Genomic DNA, 14,188 nt, shown 5'->3' with positions numbered 1-14,188 from the left:
ACAGATAGGTTAAAACCCATCTGAGTATAAGGTATTCTTTTTTTGAAAAGTTAGTTATGTTAAGAAATATCGTTTGAGAACTCTTTCGGTCTGGGTCGACAGAGAAGGAGACACCATTTCCAAAATTTTACAGACTGGATGTATTTTACCACCACTATAGAGGTCTTTACTATATGTAATTCGAAACGCTAGAGTTCAGTTAGCTTTCAAAATTGAAGTTACATAGTACAATATGTTGAAGTTTTTGTGTTTGGCACGCATAACAAGTTACACTATATCTAATTACGGACATATAATACTAAAACTTTGCTAGTAGTTGATGAGATGACAGTAAATTTGAGAGTTTTAGCATTATTTGTCCTGAAATGGATATAAGTGTAACTTGTTAAGTGTGCCAAACACAAAAACTTCAACATATTGTACTATGTAACTTCAATTTTGAAAGCTAACTGAACTCTAGCGTTTCGAATTACATATAGTAAAGACCTCTATAGTGGTGGTAAAATACATCCAGTCTGTAAAATTTTGGAAATGGTGTCTCCTTCTCTGTCGACCCAGACCGAAAGAGTTCTCAAACGATATTTCTTAACATAACTAACTTCTCAAAAAAAGAATACCTTATGCTCAGATGGGTTTTAACCTATCTGTCCAGGGTTCGAGTCCCTGTCTGGGTGGTTACCATTTTTTAATTTTATCATTGGATCTTGTGCAGCCTAAATATAAAATATGTTTACAGTCTAAGAGATTATAATTTTTCTTCAAATTTAATTAGTTATAAGCAATGTAAGTTAATGTGGGGAGTTGGCCAAATTGGTTCCTCATACAAGAAGAAATAACCAAATTGACCCTAGCGCCTATGACCTTACTTGGGTTCATCCACCAAGACATCTGCTTCGAGTCTCCGATGTCTTGGTGGAGTCCATTCAGGTTCTACCGCCCACAAGTGCGTTCCTTCGCCGATCCAGCGAAGGTAAGAATTATGAAGAGCGACCCACTATATATAACCTCAGCTCACTGTTGGTCACTCCTTGACCTAGTTATTTTCATGCAATCACCTACGTTTAGTGGAATTTGCCTTCTTTCTGTTTGATCTGTTAAATAATCCAGTCAATATAAATATACTTACATAGAATAATCTGGTTTTGTATAAGTTTAACATATAATCCTAATATAGTTTGATTCTCAGAAATATAGTTCCTGCTACATTTATATAAATCGAAGTCTAGTTAGTGTTGGTATGTAAATATTGGATATGTATAAGGCAAACTGAATTTTAGTTATAATCCAGAAATTGTCGATAATTTCCGTTCCTTTTGTAGCACTAGTTGCATATTTTTAAAACTTTTTATTGATACCAAACCAAAATGCAGTCTATCAGAGGCACACACCAAATGAACAACATAAAACCAGAAACCAGATTCATCATCGATGCCAACATGGATATCATTATTCGAGGTACTTTCGCAGACACTGAATTGATTTTGAAACATGAAAAAAAATACATTGTCCTAAATAAAGAAGAGTACCCATCATGCGTCTACAAATCAGATGTGATCTTCGACACTTACAAAAACAGATTCCCCACACAAAAAGACAGATTCAGATCTATAGACATTATAGGAGAACCTTACTTCACCTTCGAGGGCAGTGGAGAAAATATAAAAGTGGAAACCACCAGCATCTCTGGTGGAGTCACCCTCAACTTTAAACAGTGGCAAAAATTTCTCTCTTACTACAAATCCCTCATGGAAGAATTTCAGCATCGGCTAAATCGTAATCCCTATGTGACTTTTGCTCTTTGGTAGAGTACTTTTCATATATGTAAATTTGATATATTCTATATTTGTATATTAAATAAAAATAAACTTAAAAAACTTAACTTGAGTGTTTTATTTGAATCCAAAATATATATGTAATCTAATGAAAATGATTTAAACTTTATAAATATTATTGCTAAACAGTCACAATTCAACATACAAGTTGTTCTTGCAGGGTAATAAGGCTCTGGCGTGTGGGCCTATGCCTCCTACAATCCTCTGTAAAATTCGTGTTGTCCTGTGTTTAATCAATATACATAGTAAACCTAAGCTTTAAGGTTCAATCAGTGGATTTTAGTCCTCATAGACATATAGTGATTGTAGCCTCGTATAATAAACCAAATAGAAATAACCCATGTGTTGATGCAGCCAAAAAACCAGTAATACTTGAAAATACCTTGAATAAAGGCTTTAAAACTAAATAACAACATAGAAAACATTTCTTTTTCACAAATCTTTATTATTTGCACTAAATACATTACACATTAATATTTTTATTATTGTACCAACATACAAGTCTTTGAACATTTCTGAATGCGCAACCTTGTTCAGCTGGGGGAGAAGTATCAGAATGATACTTGCACAATCCTTCTTGAAACATATACAAATTCTTAAGGGATGGACAGTTTACAGTTTGTAAATCAACAATGTTATCAATATTAAACAAATCTTTGATAATTTGGGATTTTCCTTTGCAGAAAAATGTACCACCTTGACAGTTCAAGTTCCTAACTGCCCTCCGGACATAGTATATTTCACATCCACAAGGAATATCATACATTAATGCATGGAGATTGTCTTTAACCCAGCGCGATTCTTTGTTCTCTTTGAAATAATCGGGAACACTCACAAGCGCATAATACACAGTGTCCAAATTTGTAGAACTCACACAAATCTCACGCAATATAAATTTTCTATTATAAATAAATCCTTGTACATCAATAATGTATTGCACCATTTTCGGTGTTATTAGTCAGTCTCTATTCAACTCTCACAAAAATCCTGTGCTACCATAAGTAAGCTCTGCTGAGCGTATAGGATCTATAAGAGTTTTCACTAGTTCGATATTGTTTGAAATTTCACATAATACACTATAAAAAGCTTTGTATTCTGTCTGTACCTCGTGTGCCGTCAAAGCATCCGCAACATCCTCATGGTTAGTAATATAAAAATCAAAAATATGTTTTGTGTTATCCAAGTCCTGTAAATAATACTGGATTCTCTCGCACATCCACTTAAAACATCGTTGGCATTTATTCAAACAGCGTTCTCCTTGGCAAATAAAATAACGTTCAGAGAGTAAATCTTCATCTTTACAGCATACGCACTCACACTCGTAGAAATGGTTAACTACACAATCGTGGGCTAATTGGTTGCCTTGATTAGAATAACATCCCCAGCATATAATATACTTGCCAGGTGTATACCTCTTCAAAGTCTCCAACACACAGTCCTTATAGATATAATTGGAAAAACATGGACATGATGCAATTATTTGACTCATGTCCTTGTTGGTTACTTTGTTGGCGTTATTTCCAGTAATAGATCCTTCCACTCACAGGTACACAAATAAGAACACCTGAAAAATATAAACATAGTTGTAGTACTTGTTTATATTACGCATATTCATTTCTGTATTTACTTTTTTCGTTTCTTTGTTTTCTGGATTTATATATTATTTCAAAAACTAGTGGAGAAATATACATTCCAGTGGTAAAATCTCTTGCGAGGTACTCACCGCAGTGTGGTTAGCCTTGTTTGTGGAGGTTGAAGACGCCATCTTTTACTAATGGTCCCTTTCAGTCGCACATACAAAATTAGAAGCACCTGAAAAATAGAAAAATAGTTGTAGTACTTGTTCACATTACGCATATTCTTTTTGGTTTGCATTGACGTTTTCTTCGTTTCAATATTTGCATTTACGCATTATTTAAAAGCACCATACATATATGTAACAATTCACTTACCTTAATTATAGCTTCTTTTGAGTTCTTTGTCTTCAAATCTCAGACAATAATCACAACTTGATGTCTTCTCTGACGCAATGCTTCAGAAATACTTCTCAAAATAGCTTCTGCTTGCTTTTACGTAGTTTTTATACCTCATAAGCAAACTGACGCCTTCTCTGATTGGTTGAAATAAAACCGACGCGTTTTCTGATTGGTTGAAATATTCTTAACATTAGTTCGTCCAAAAACCTAATAGTTATCATCCAAATGCATTAACAAATACACCCTGAAAATACTTTGAAATATTATACACACCTTAGAACTGTAATATCCTAATATAGAAATACAGAATCAAAAATAGCATTGTGGAAATCTGAAAACCGAAAACTATAAAATAACTTTTAGTTAAAAATACTTTTTTCTTTAGTTTTTAGATAAAAATAAAAAGTAAAACTTTAAAAATTAGTGAATGTGAAATACAAAACGTAATAAATAGAAAATTTAATACAAAAATTTAAAAAATCTCTTTGTAAATCCAAATCGCAATAAAAAATGTTGCCTAAATAGTTAAAATTGTGTTATTAGAATAAAAAATTACATAAACTTGTGAAATAATACATTAAAAATTGAAAAAAATGTCTTTGTGAGTAAAATATAAGAAACAAAATGTTGCCTAAATAGATGAAATTGTGTTATTTGAGTAAAAATAAGCCTAAACTTGTAAAATAAAAGGGTAGAACTTGACAAAATATACTTTTGCATCCAAAATATAATTGAAAACTTTCTTGAATAGACTAAGCGGTCTTACTTTGGTAAAATAAACTTAAAAATGAAAGGGTTAAAGTTGACAAAACACACGTCGTGTGTACAAAATCTAATTCACAACACATTTAAATTGTGTTATTTGAGTAAACTTGGAGAATAATCCTGTAAACTTGGAAAAATCTCTCTCTCTCTCTCTCTCTCTCTCTCTCTCTCTCTCTCTGTGTGTGTGTGTGTCCAAAATGTAATAAAAGACACGATCAAATCGTGCTATTTGAGTAAATATTAGGCTAAACTTGAGAAATAAACAAATAAAAGTTGAGAACACACACTTTGTGTGCCGAAAATGTAACTAAAAGTCTTTCCTGAATAGTGTAAATAGTGTTATTTAGGTTAAAAATAGGTATAAACTTGTAAAATAATAAGTTAAAAAGTTGTAAAAATATCTTTCTGAGTCCAAAATTTAATAAAAAAATGTTGCCTGAATAGTATAAATAATGTTATTTGAGTAATAATAAGCCTAATAAACAGATAGAAGTTGAGAACACACACTTAGTGTGTCGAAAATGTAACTAAAAGTCTTTCCTGAACAGATTGAATTGTGTTATTTGAGTAATAATAAGCCTAAACTTGTGAAATAAACAGATAGAAGTTGAGAACACACACTTTGTGTGTCGAAAATATAACTAAAAGTCTTTCCTTAATAGTATAAATAGTGTTATTTAGGTTAAAAATAGGTATAAAATTGTAAATAATAAGTTAAAAAGTTGTAAAAAAATGTCTTTGTGAGTCCAAAATTTAATAAAAAATGTTGCCTGAATAGTACAAATAGTGTTATTTTGGTAAAAATTAACATAAAGTTGTAAAATAATAAGTTAAAAGTTGAAAAAATGTCTTTGTGAGTCCAAAATTTAATAAAAAATGTTGCCTGATTAGTACAAATAGTGTTATTTTGGTAAAAAAAATTAATATAAAGTTGTAAAATAATAAGTTAAACGTAGAAAAAAATGTCTTTGTGAGTCCAAAATTTAATAAAAAAATGTTGCTTGAATAGTACAAATAGTGTTATTTTGGTAAAAAATTAATATAAAGTTGTAAAATAATAAGTTAAACGTTGAAAAAAATGTCTTTGTGAGTCCAAAATTTAATAAAAGTGTTGCCTGAATAGTACAAATAGTGTTATTTTGGTAAAAAATTAATATCAAGTTGTAAAATAATAAGTTAAACGTTGAAAAAAATGTCTTTGTGAGTCCAAAATTTAATAAAAGTGTTGCCTGAATAGTACAAATAGTGTTATTTTGGTAAAAAATTAACATAAAATTAAGTTAAATAGCACACAGTAACATACATTTACTACCTAAATCAATAATCAAAGGGTCCTAGGTTCGTTACCCCGTGATAAAAGCAAATGGTGAAAACTGTAGGCCCCGTCCCTAATAGCTCTCCCTTCTTCATAGTACAGATAAAAAAAACCTGCGCTAAAGCGTCCTGTGCCTTGGAGGCAAACCTGAGCGGAATATTAATTGGCGGCGGAAACCGCATAGCTTCAGAGATTTGACCCTTGCTGCGCATTCTCAGACATCCTTTGTTGTCTGATTGAATCCCTCCCCTGCCCTACAGTATTGCATAGCTTTCCCCTGTTCTTGCGTACTGGTTAACCTTGAAAAAACAGGTTCTGAAAACCTACCGACGCGTTCTCTGATTGGTCAATCAGGTTCTTCCTTTGTTCTGACGTTCTGACGTCATTTGACCTTGAACGCACTTCCCCCAAATTCCTTTCTCCTCTACCTGCGCGGAATATTAATTCATTCTCTCTGTCTGGCATCAGAGCGGAGTCGAGATTCGGAGACAGTATTCTGTCTAGCATCTCGCACCACCGTGTTTCATAACATAAAGAAATTATTTCATAGTACTAATTAATAACATTACATATCGCGGGTTCGAGTACCGGGACCATCTTCTTTCGTACCATTACCAGCGTTCATAGCGGTTCATAAACCATAAACTCTTATTTTCAATATTATAAACATTAATATTAACATTTTATACATTACATACTTTGCAGTAATGAATATAAAACCATATGCATAGCGTTTAGTACCTCTAATTACCTTCTATATACATATTTTTCATAAAATAAATAATTATATATTCATAAAAGTTATAAACATGCAAATACATAAATGTAAAATATTCTAAGTACTTGCAAATGAATTCTAAGTACATGCGAATTAATTAAAACCCGTGCAAATTAGTTATAAGTACGTGCAAATTAAAGACCACCCATGCAGCGATTGACGTTATCTAATTCCGATACTACTCGGGACCCCAGCATCATATAACTATTTTCAATGAAGATTCGTCGGATTGATCTGCTCTATAAGTAGCCTTCGATGTTTCTGTAAGTATCAAATTACGTATTTCTTTATTAGGCTAATGTTTATTGTGTCAACAACCAATGTTTGCGATTTCACTTCGGTCCTTATGTCAACATTTTCCCCTGATTAATAGCTTTACCAAAATCTAGTATTGAATTGCAGACGTACCAGATTAATATTATATGATCTACTTGGAAGACATTTGGTGGGAGAGGGCATGAGGTGGGGAAGCGCCCAAGTCTTACGGCTCCTCCCTTAAATGTACCACTGATAACCGGTAACACTTTTAAAAATCCCATGCCACGCCACTGTCCATATTGCTACACGATTGCCGAAGATGTGCGTAGTGAGTTAGTCACAGAAATAGAAAATAATGATAGGGAGGCACTGCGGAGAACATTTTTTTTGGAGCAATAATAATTAATGCATCCCGTCCTAAATACCACACAAGAAGCACATTTGAGCTAAAATAATATTTATTTACATAAGTTTTTTGTGTTTGCTGAAGGTATGATAAGGGAGAGGGTCTGGTCGAACAGAGGGAGACCGGCGCCCTACCCGCTCTGACAAGGTCACTGGATGTGTAGTTTGAACTTTGAAGTGAAGGCGGAAGGAGAAAAACAAGAATATTTTGTTCGGCAGTCAAACTTAGTATACCCGTAAATATCTCCAATGCTATTTTTTTTAAAAAATGCGAGTATAAAATGTGTAGAAAGCAGACAGGTTGAAATCGATCGTCTTTTATTGAAGCAAATTGCGAAGTCTTATTAATTCTGCTAGCAGTGGATTTCGAACCCGAGAGATTCCTAGAATGTTTATATTACATATTATGTTTTCATGACACGCTTAATTTTCAGCGGCTCTTGATTTGATTACAAGGCGACGACGTTATCACTGTACCATCGATCTATAGGGGAAATGATCTGCTCACGCAGCTGTCAGTTAGAAAGTTATAATTTATGAAGCTGCAGTCGGTTTAAAAAAACTGCTCAGTAATCGGTTAGTTCGTATGAACTTTCCAGCCTGATCATTACCAGTGTGTAGTTAGAGATCGGTTAGTTCATATAACTCTCCAGCCTAATTATTGCCTATTTTTGTGGGAGCAGGAAAATGTTTATAGTAGTATGATTGATGATATTATTGGGACACTTATAGCGTACAAATGAAGAGCTCATATGATTAAACAACCCGATTTGGCTATACTTAAAATAATGCCAAGAGGGGCATATACCCCAATTCTTCAAGTGTGATATGCTTTCAATCCCAAGAATTTTGAATCCTAGTGTAGAAATGAAGAACCCCCCTCAGACAGATTTGCCTACACTCAAAACAATGTCAAGAGGGGCATATACCCCAATTCTTCAAGTGTGATATGCTCTTAATTCCCAAGAATTCTGAATTCTAGTGTAGAAATGAAGAACCCCCCTCAGACAGATTTGCCCATGTGTGTAAAAGCTACATCTCTCAGTTTGTTGTCCATAAACTTGTCAAAAATATGCCCCCCTTCATATTGTTTTGGCTATACTTAAAACTAAGCCAAAAATGCTTATAAGAGCTTTTGCTTACACAATAATATAATGTAATATATGCTTAAATACTTGTTGCTGTTATGTTAATATGTTACCTGGAATATGCTCAATATTTTAATTGGACACCAGCCTCAACTCATATATCTAATACTAAGACAATGTAATATGCAGAGGCCCTCTAGAATTGCTCTGTGACTCTCTCATTTCTTACATCATAAACATATGATTTTTCACCTATAAGAATAACACTACATATGGTGTCATCAGGGAGTGTATCGTGGAATTCACAGATAATTTTAATGTTTGTCCTGTCATTAACCACAACTTGTTTCCTTTTTGAAGTGTTGATGACAAACATGGGTCTCTGTGCTTTGAATTCATCTGGTGTGTAATACATGTCAGTATTGCCAGTAGTGACCCTTTTGTATGCTGTAAATGCCTCATATAATTTAAGAAAATCATCCTTGGACATGTCTAAATTATAATTTTCTCTAGGAAATACCTCATTTCTGCCATTTTTAAGATATATGTTCTTGATGTTGCAGCTATCAAATTTACTTGAATTTTTTTCCTGATTATTGTGTCTTCCAGTCTGAAACAGTACCACCACAAAATCTGGCATGTCATTTTGTATACTGGAGAATGAATTTGTAGCATCAAACTCATAATAAGTACCAGTGGCAGGCTTCTGTACACATTGATATGTATAAAATTGTAAAGGAATCTGTGGATTTTTTAGGATATCAGCTTTGTATTTAAGAGCATAACTGGCTTCATATTCAACAACTGGCATTCTTAGCTCCATAGTCTGAATAAGGCACTTGCCCTCATCAGGTAGGGTATTAGGCAGAGCTTCCCCTGTAGAGTTTAATGCACTGTACCTCATCAAAGCATTATTATCATTGGCAGCTCTTCTAAATGTAATTCTTAAACCACCCTTCCACATAATATCTTTGTAATCTGAGAAGAATCCTGGCAACAGGCGCATAGGAAACAATACTGTGTGGCTCTTGGATAATATCTTATCACCAGCCTCAAATCCACCTATTTTGTAGTAAGAAGCCTCGGTTTTGGATAATTTTAGTGTGGCCAAAGCTGTGGAGGTAATGCCGGGATAATCTACTCTGTTTATAACAACACCATGTTTTCTGATCTCAATTTCAGAGAACAGATGTGGCACAAAATTGTCTACCAATCTTATATTTGAATTTGCCGGATAATCTGTACCATCGAGTTTTACAACATCAAATTTGATGTATAGATCTGCTCTGTGGGGGTGTATAAAGCCATCCCCTACATCAAGATCAACCTCAATCTCTGTGTTGGGTTGATTTAAATTTGCAAAGGTCCTCCTGTTTGGGGGGAATGATTGTAGCTCATAACTCTCAATATTTTCCATTTTTTTCTTGTATGTATTTTTATTTAAATATTAATTTCTATGATAGCAGTTGTTGTGGCTCCAGCAAAATCAACTAATTCTTCTTTTTCATTAGTGACCATCAACTCAATATAATATATTCTATTATGGCACACAGGAAAATATAATGTTGGTGATGGATTGTAGATGATGGGCTCCATAAATTCAGAGTTAGGTTTGAATGTTGCAATGATCCCAGTTTGTTTGTGAGTGCCTATGCCATTTGATTTGGTGATCATACCCTCGGCCACATTACAGTGAATATTTAGAGTCTCTATGGCTAAGAATTTAGGTATATTAATAGCAGTGTGTTTGATGGGTGGTTCAAGTTTTGTGTTGTTCTCAAATCCTAACAGCTCTCCTATAGTACCCAGATCCACTGTTTCTGTAGCAGATACAATCTCTACTCTGTGAGTGACAGAATTTTGAGTTAATACTATACCTCTGGGTAACTGAGCATTTAAAGTGGACAGATTATATTGCCCTGGAGTGATGACAATTTTTTGATCCCCTACTGCAATTGTGTTGTTGTGGTGTGTAATATTAGGGATCAAGTACATGCCATAAAATGCTCTGAGAGCTATTGTTTTGGGATACACTATGTCATCATGTAATCTAAGTTTCAATATTGAATTTTGGCTGGTGAGATGGAATACCCCCATGATGCTTCAGATACCACAAGGCTTTTTGAAAATTTTCAATTGATGGTTTATTTATTTGAGACATATATCTAAGAACAGATAAACACAAATGTCCACAATTAATATCTTTGAAATTTTGAACACGGGCATTATTGTAATAAAGATTAGTTGATTTTAGATATTTTACTAAATTTTCAGGTGGAACACCTCCAAATGAATCAAACACAAATGCCTCATCTTTTAAATATTTAAGATAACAGATCCAGTGAGTGCCCTGATTTTTGTACTTATCCAAATTAACTATGCCACACTCTTTGTTGAGTGGTTGTTCTGGTAAAGAATCAGACATGTACACACCTCTAAAATTTTTGATGCCCAGTGGCTTGATTAAAGCTTCAATATCTTGGTTTGTAAGCGGCTCTTGTTTTTTTTAAACTTATTCATGGCTCTCTTAACACCTTTGCCTTGTTTCTCCATGGCCAGGTTATGGCGCCTCTGCTCATCTAATTCTGCCTTATTCTTCTTGGCATCTATTACTGTTTTTGCTATGGCAGCTGATCCCCCAGCCAAGCTCCCCACAGCCCCGAGAGCAGCTAAGATGGCAGGGATAGTAAATATGAATCCCCCCACATGTGATTTTTTTCTAGATTGCTGTAATTTTTTTAATTGAGGGGTGCTAAGTAATAATTTCATACCATGGCCCTTGGCAAGACAAGAATTTTTTTTCTTGCGCTGCTTTTTGGTTAGAAGATTATTAATAGGCCAAAGAGATTTGAGACCTGCATAAGGTATCTGATATACAACACCCTTGGCCTTCATCCTAGGTTTATTATATATATATTCACAACCCCCACCCCAATTTTTGTTTGGTATTCATAGCTATGGTGGTCCCCAATGCTGCTATTTTTTCACTTAAAGAAGCATCTTTGCTTACAAATCTACCAAATGCAGCCTCTTCTAATTTCTTGTCTGCAACATGTCTCTTGTCAAGATCAGAATGTGTGTTGTATGCTATGTCATGGTCTCTACAAGCAGCATCTAGGGGATTAACACCAGGATCACCTCTGTATAATCTATGGTCCAATTTTGTGCCTGGACCACAATACTGATAGACTGGAATGTGTAGTTCAAATGGCAGCTTGTTTATAATGTCATTAACCAACCCCCGACCCTCAGAGATATTCCAAAATTTAGGTGGTAGAGTATTAATAATTTTTATAAGATATCCAATCCCCTTAGTGTCATTCACTATAAAATTAGACAATTTTGTGCTTATCATGTCCATAATTCCAATCTTTTCATTGTAAAAATTGTGGTTGCCAGCATTTTCTTCCCCAGCTATGACCAGCAACCTATCTACAAGTTTCCTGACATCATCAACCCACACAAATTCTTTAGGCAGGGTGTTGTATTGTTTGATTCCACTACCAGTCTTGATCTGTGACCATATGGGCTTGATTAAGTTGTTGTATTTTGCTCCACTGCTAGACTTGACTCTTTTTTGTGTGGGATCATTGTTCTGGTATAGAGCATCTGATTTTATTAATATTTCTTTGTAGTGCTCATAATCTTGATCTGTATAGCTGCCAGGTCTCTTCCTAGTCATCAGTTCCCACAATCCAGGTGTTCCAGGATACTTAACAAAAGCACCTTTTTCTCCAAGATGAGATTCTGAATATACAATCAGATCATCTCCCATAAATGTTACTCTGAAATTGCCAATTCTATGTATGATGCTACCATCACGCTCTGTGTCAGCATATAAGCCAAAAACCTCTTCTTTGTTGTCTTTAGGTGTGCTTAAATATTTTTGAGCAAGAAGACCCAATTCAATAGGATCCTGAGTAGCTTCAATTCTTCGAGGACCAACAGGATTAGGTGTATGAATACTAGAAAGTGGGGTGAATGGATAATCTAATATGTTTCTTGCTGCTACAGGTACAAGCTCTGTGATCAAATTTTGATTTTGCTCTGTAACAGTTTTGATATTTTTACCTAATTCACCAATAGCATCCATAATAGGCTGTTCTGTTTGCTTGTGTTTTTCATAAATTCCTCGGTTCTCTGATTTCCATCCCTTAAATCTTTTTACAAGATAATCTCTTAATTTAAGATCATCAATGATTGGCCTTTTCATGGTTATTTATATATGTTTCAATGTCTAGAAAATTGTTGATTTTATTTCTGTATTTCCCACTATTGGGTTTTCTTGTCATATCAATTGTGACAAACCCATAACTGTCCTGGTTCCAGCACCCACTGCAAAACTTGGAAAAATCATTGTAGCTCAAGTCCCCACCTACATATTCATCATGTATGTGTTTGAGGTTGGTATGATCTTGATGAAACACACATATAAAATTGCTGTTGTCTCGGATCAGCTGCTTCGGAATTTTAGAAAAAGTCTGTGCCAGGTAGAAGCAATCAATGTTTTTGTGCCGGCCCTGTGTAAAGAAATTTCTAACCTTGTTTTGATTATCCAGTATAATGTTATCAAATACAACAACAGAATTATCGAGACATTCATGGAGTGGCTTAACATCTGGTTCAAAAGTGGCTATATCCAATCCATCATATAGCTTCATCAGCTGTTGATATTTTAATTGTTCCAAGCTCTTAGAGAAGACATACAAGTGCCTGTTTTTCCAGTCTAACCAGTTGGGTGCCAATAAAAAATTATCAATCATTAGTGTAGTTTTACCACAAGCCGATGGCCCAACAATAAGACATCTAATATTATCAGGCAGCAACATTCCATTTCTCTTATTCTGCTCTTCAGGTTCTGGCAGCCTCTTTATAACATCCCAGGTGTTCATATTATCACTTTGTTTGCATCGATCCAGCTGTGTTCTGGGAGTCCTAGCCATTTGACAAGTAACTTGCCTTTTCTGCGGATGATATTTTCTATGAGATATGTGTCAGGCTGTTTAGTTTTGCTGAGCTCTTCTTCATAAAACCTGCCTTTGAGAATTTCTCCTCGGTGATCTTTTATTATATATGTGTTAAGGGTCCCAGGTTTAACTTGAACCACTGTAAATAATTCAGTGCTCCAGTTTCTTGTAAAACCTCTTTTGAATAAGTGCTTATATTTACTCATTCTTACTTGATCACCAATCTTGTATTTGGATTTTCTTGTTGTTGGCTGATATTTAGGATAATAAACAGTGCTGATCAATTTTTGCTCATCAGATGAAGTTACTTCAGAGGGTTTCATGTTGATTGTAGAATGGACAGAGTTGTTATATTTATGTAGAAGTTCTGGAAGAATATTAAGCCATTTATAATTACCTTGAAGTGTGAATTGTTTATACATATAATTTTTTAGGGTTCTGTTGAATCTTTCTACAATTGAGGCCTTGAGATCACTGTAACTCGAGTAATGTTGTATTGACTGGCTTTTAATAAATTGTTGAAACACTGAATTATATAATTCTTTGCCATTATCTGTTTGCAAATAGCGCGGTGATCTTCCACTCTGATTGATGATTGTCCTGAAGGCTTCTGTAACACATGCTCCAGTCTTGGATTTGAGTGGCACAGCCCAGGCAAATTTTGAAAATGTGTCTATGACAGTAAGTAGATACTTGAAGCCCTTGTTGATCTTGTCTAAGTTTTCCAGGTGTCCACTTGCCAACTCAACCAAGTCACCCTGCCATAAATCATCTATGCCTTTTGTGACTACTGGCAGTCTCTTA

This window comes from Lepisma saccharinum, chromosome 3 (assembly GCF_977018435.1).
Source record: "Lepisma saccharinum chromosome 3, izLepSacc3.1, whole genome shotgun sequence".
In the NCBI taxonomy this organism is placed as follows: Eukaryota; Metazoa; Arthropoda; class Insecta; order Zygentoma; family Lepismatidae; genus Lepisma; species Lepisma saccharinum.
This window is presented reverse-complemented; position numbering follows the sequence as displayed.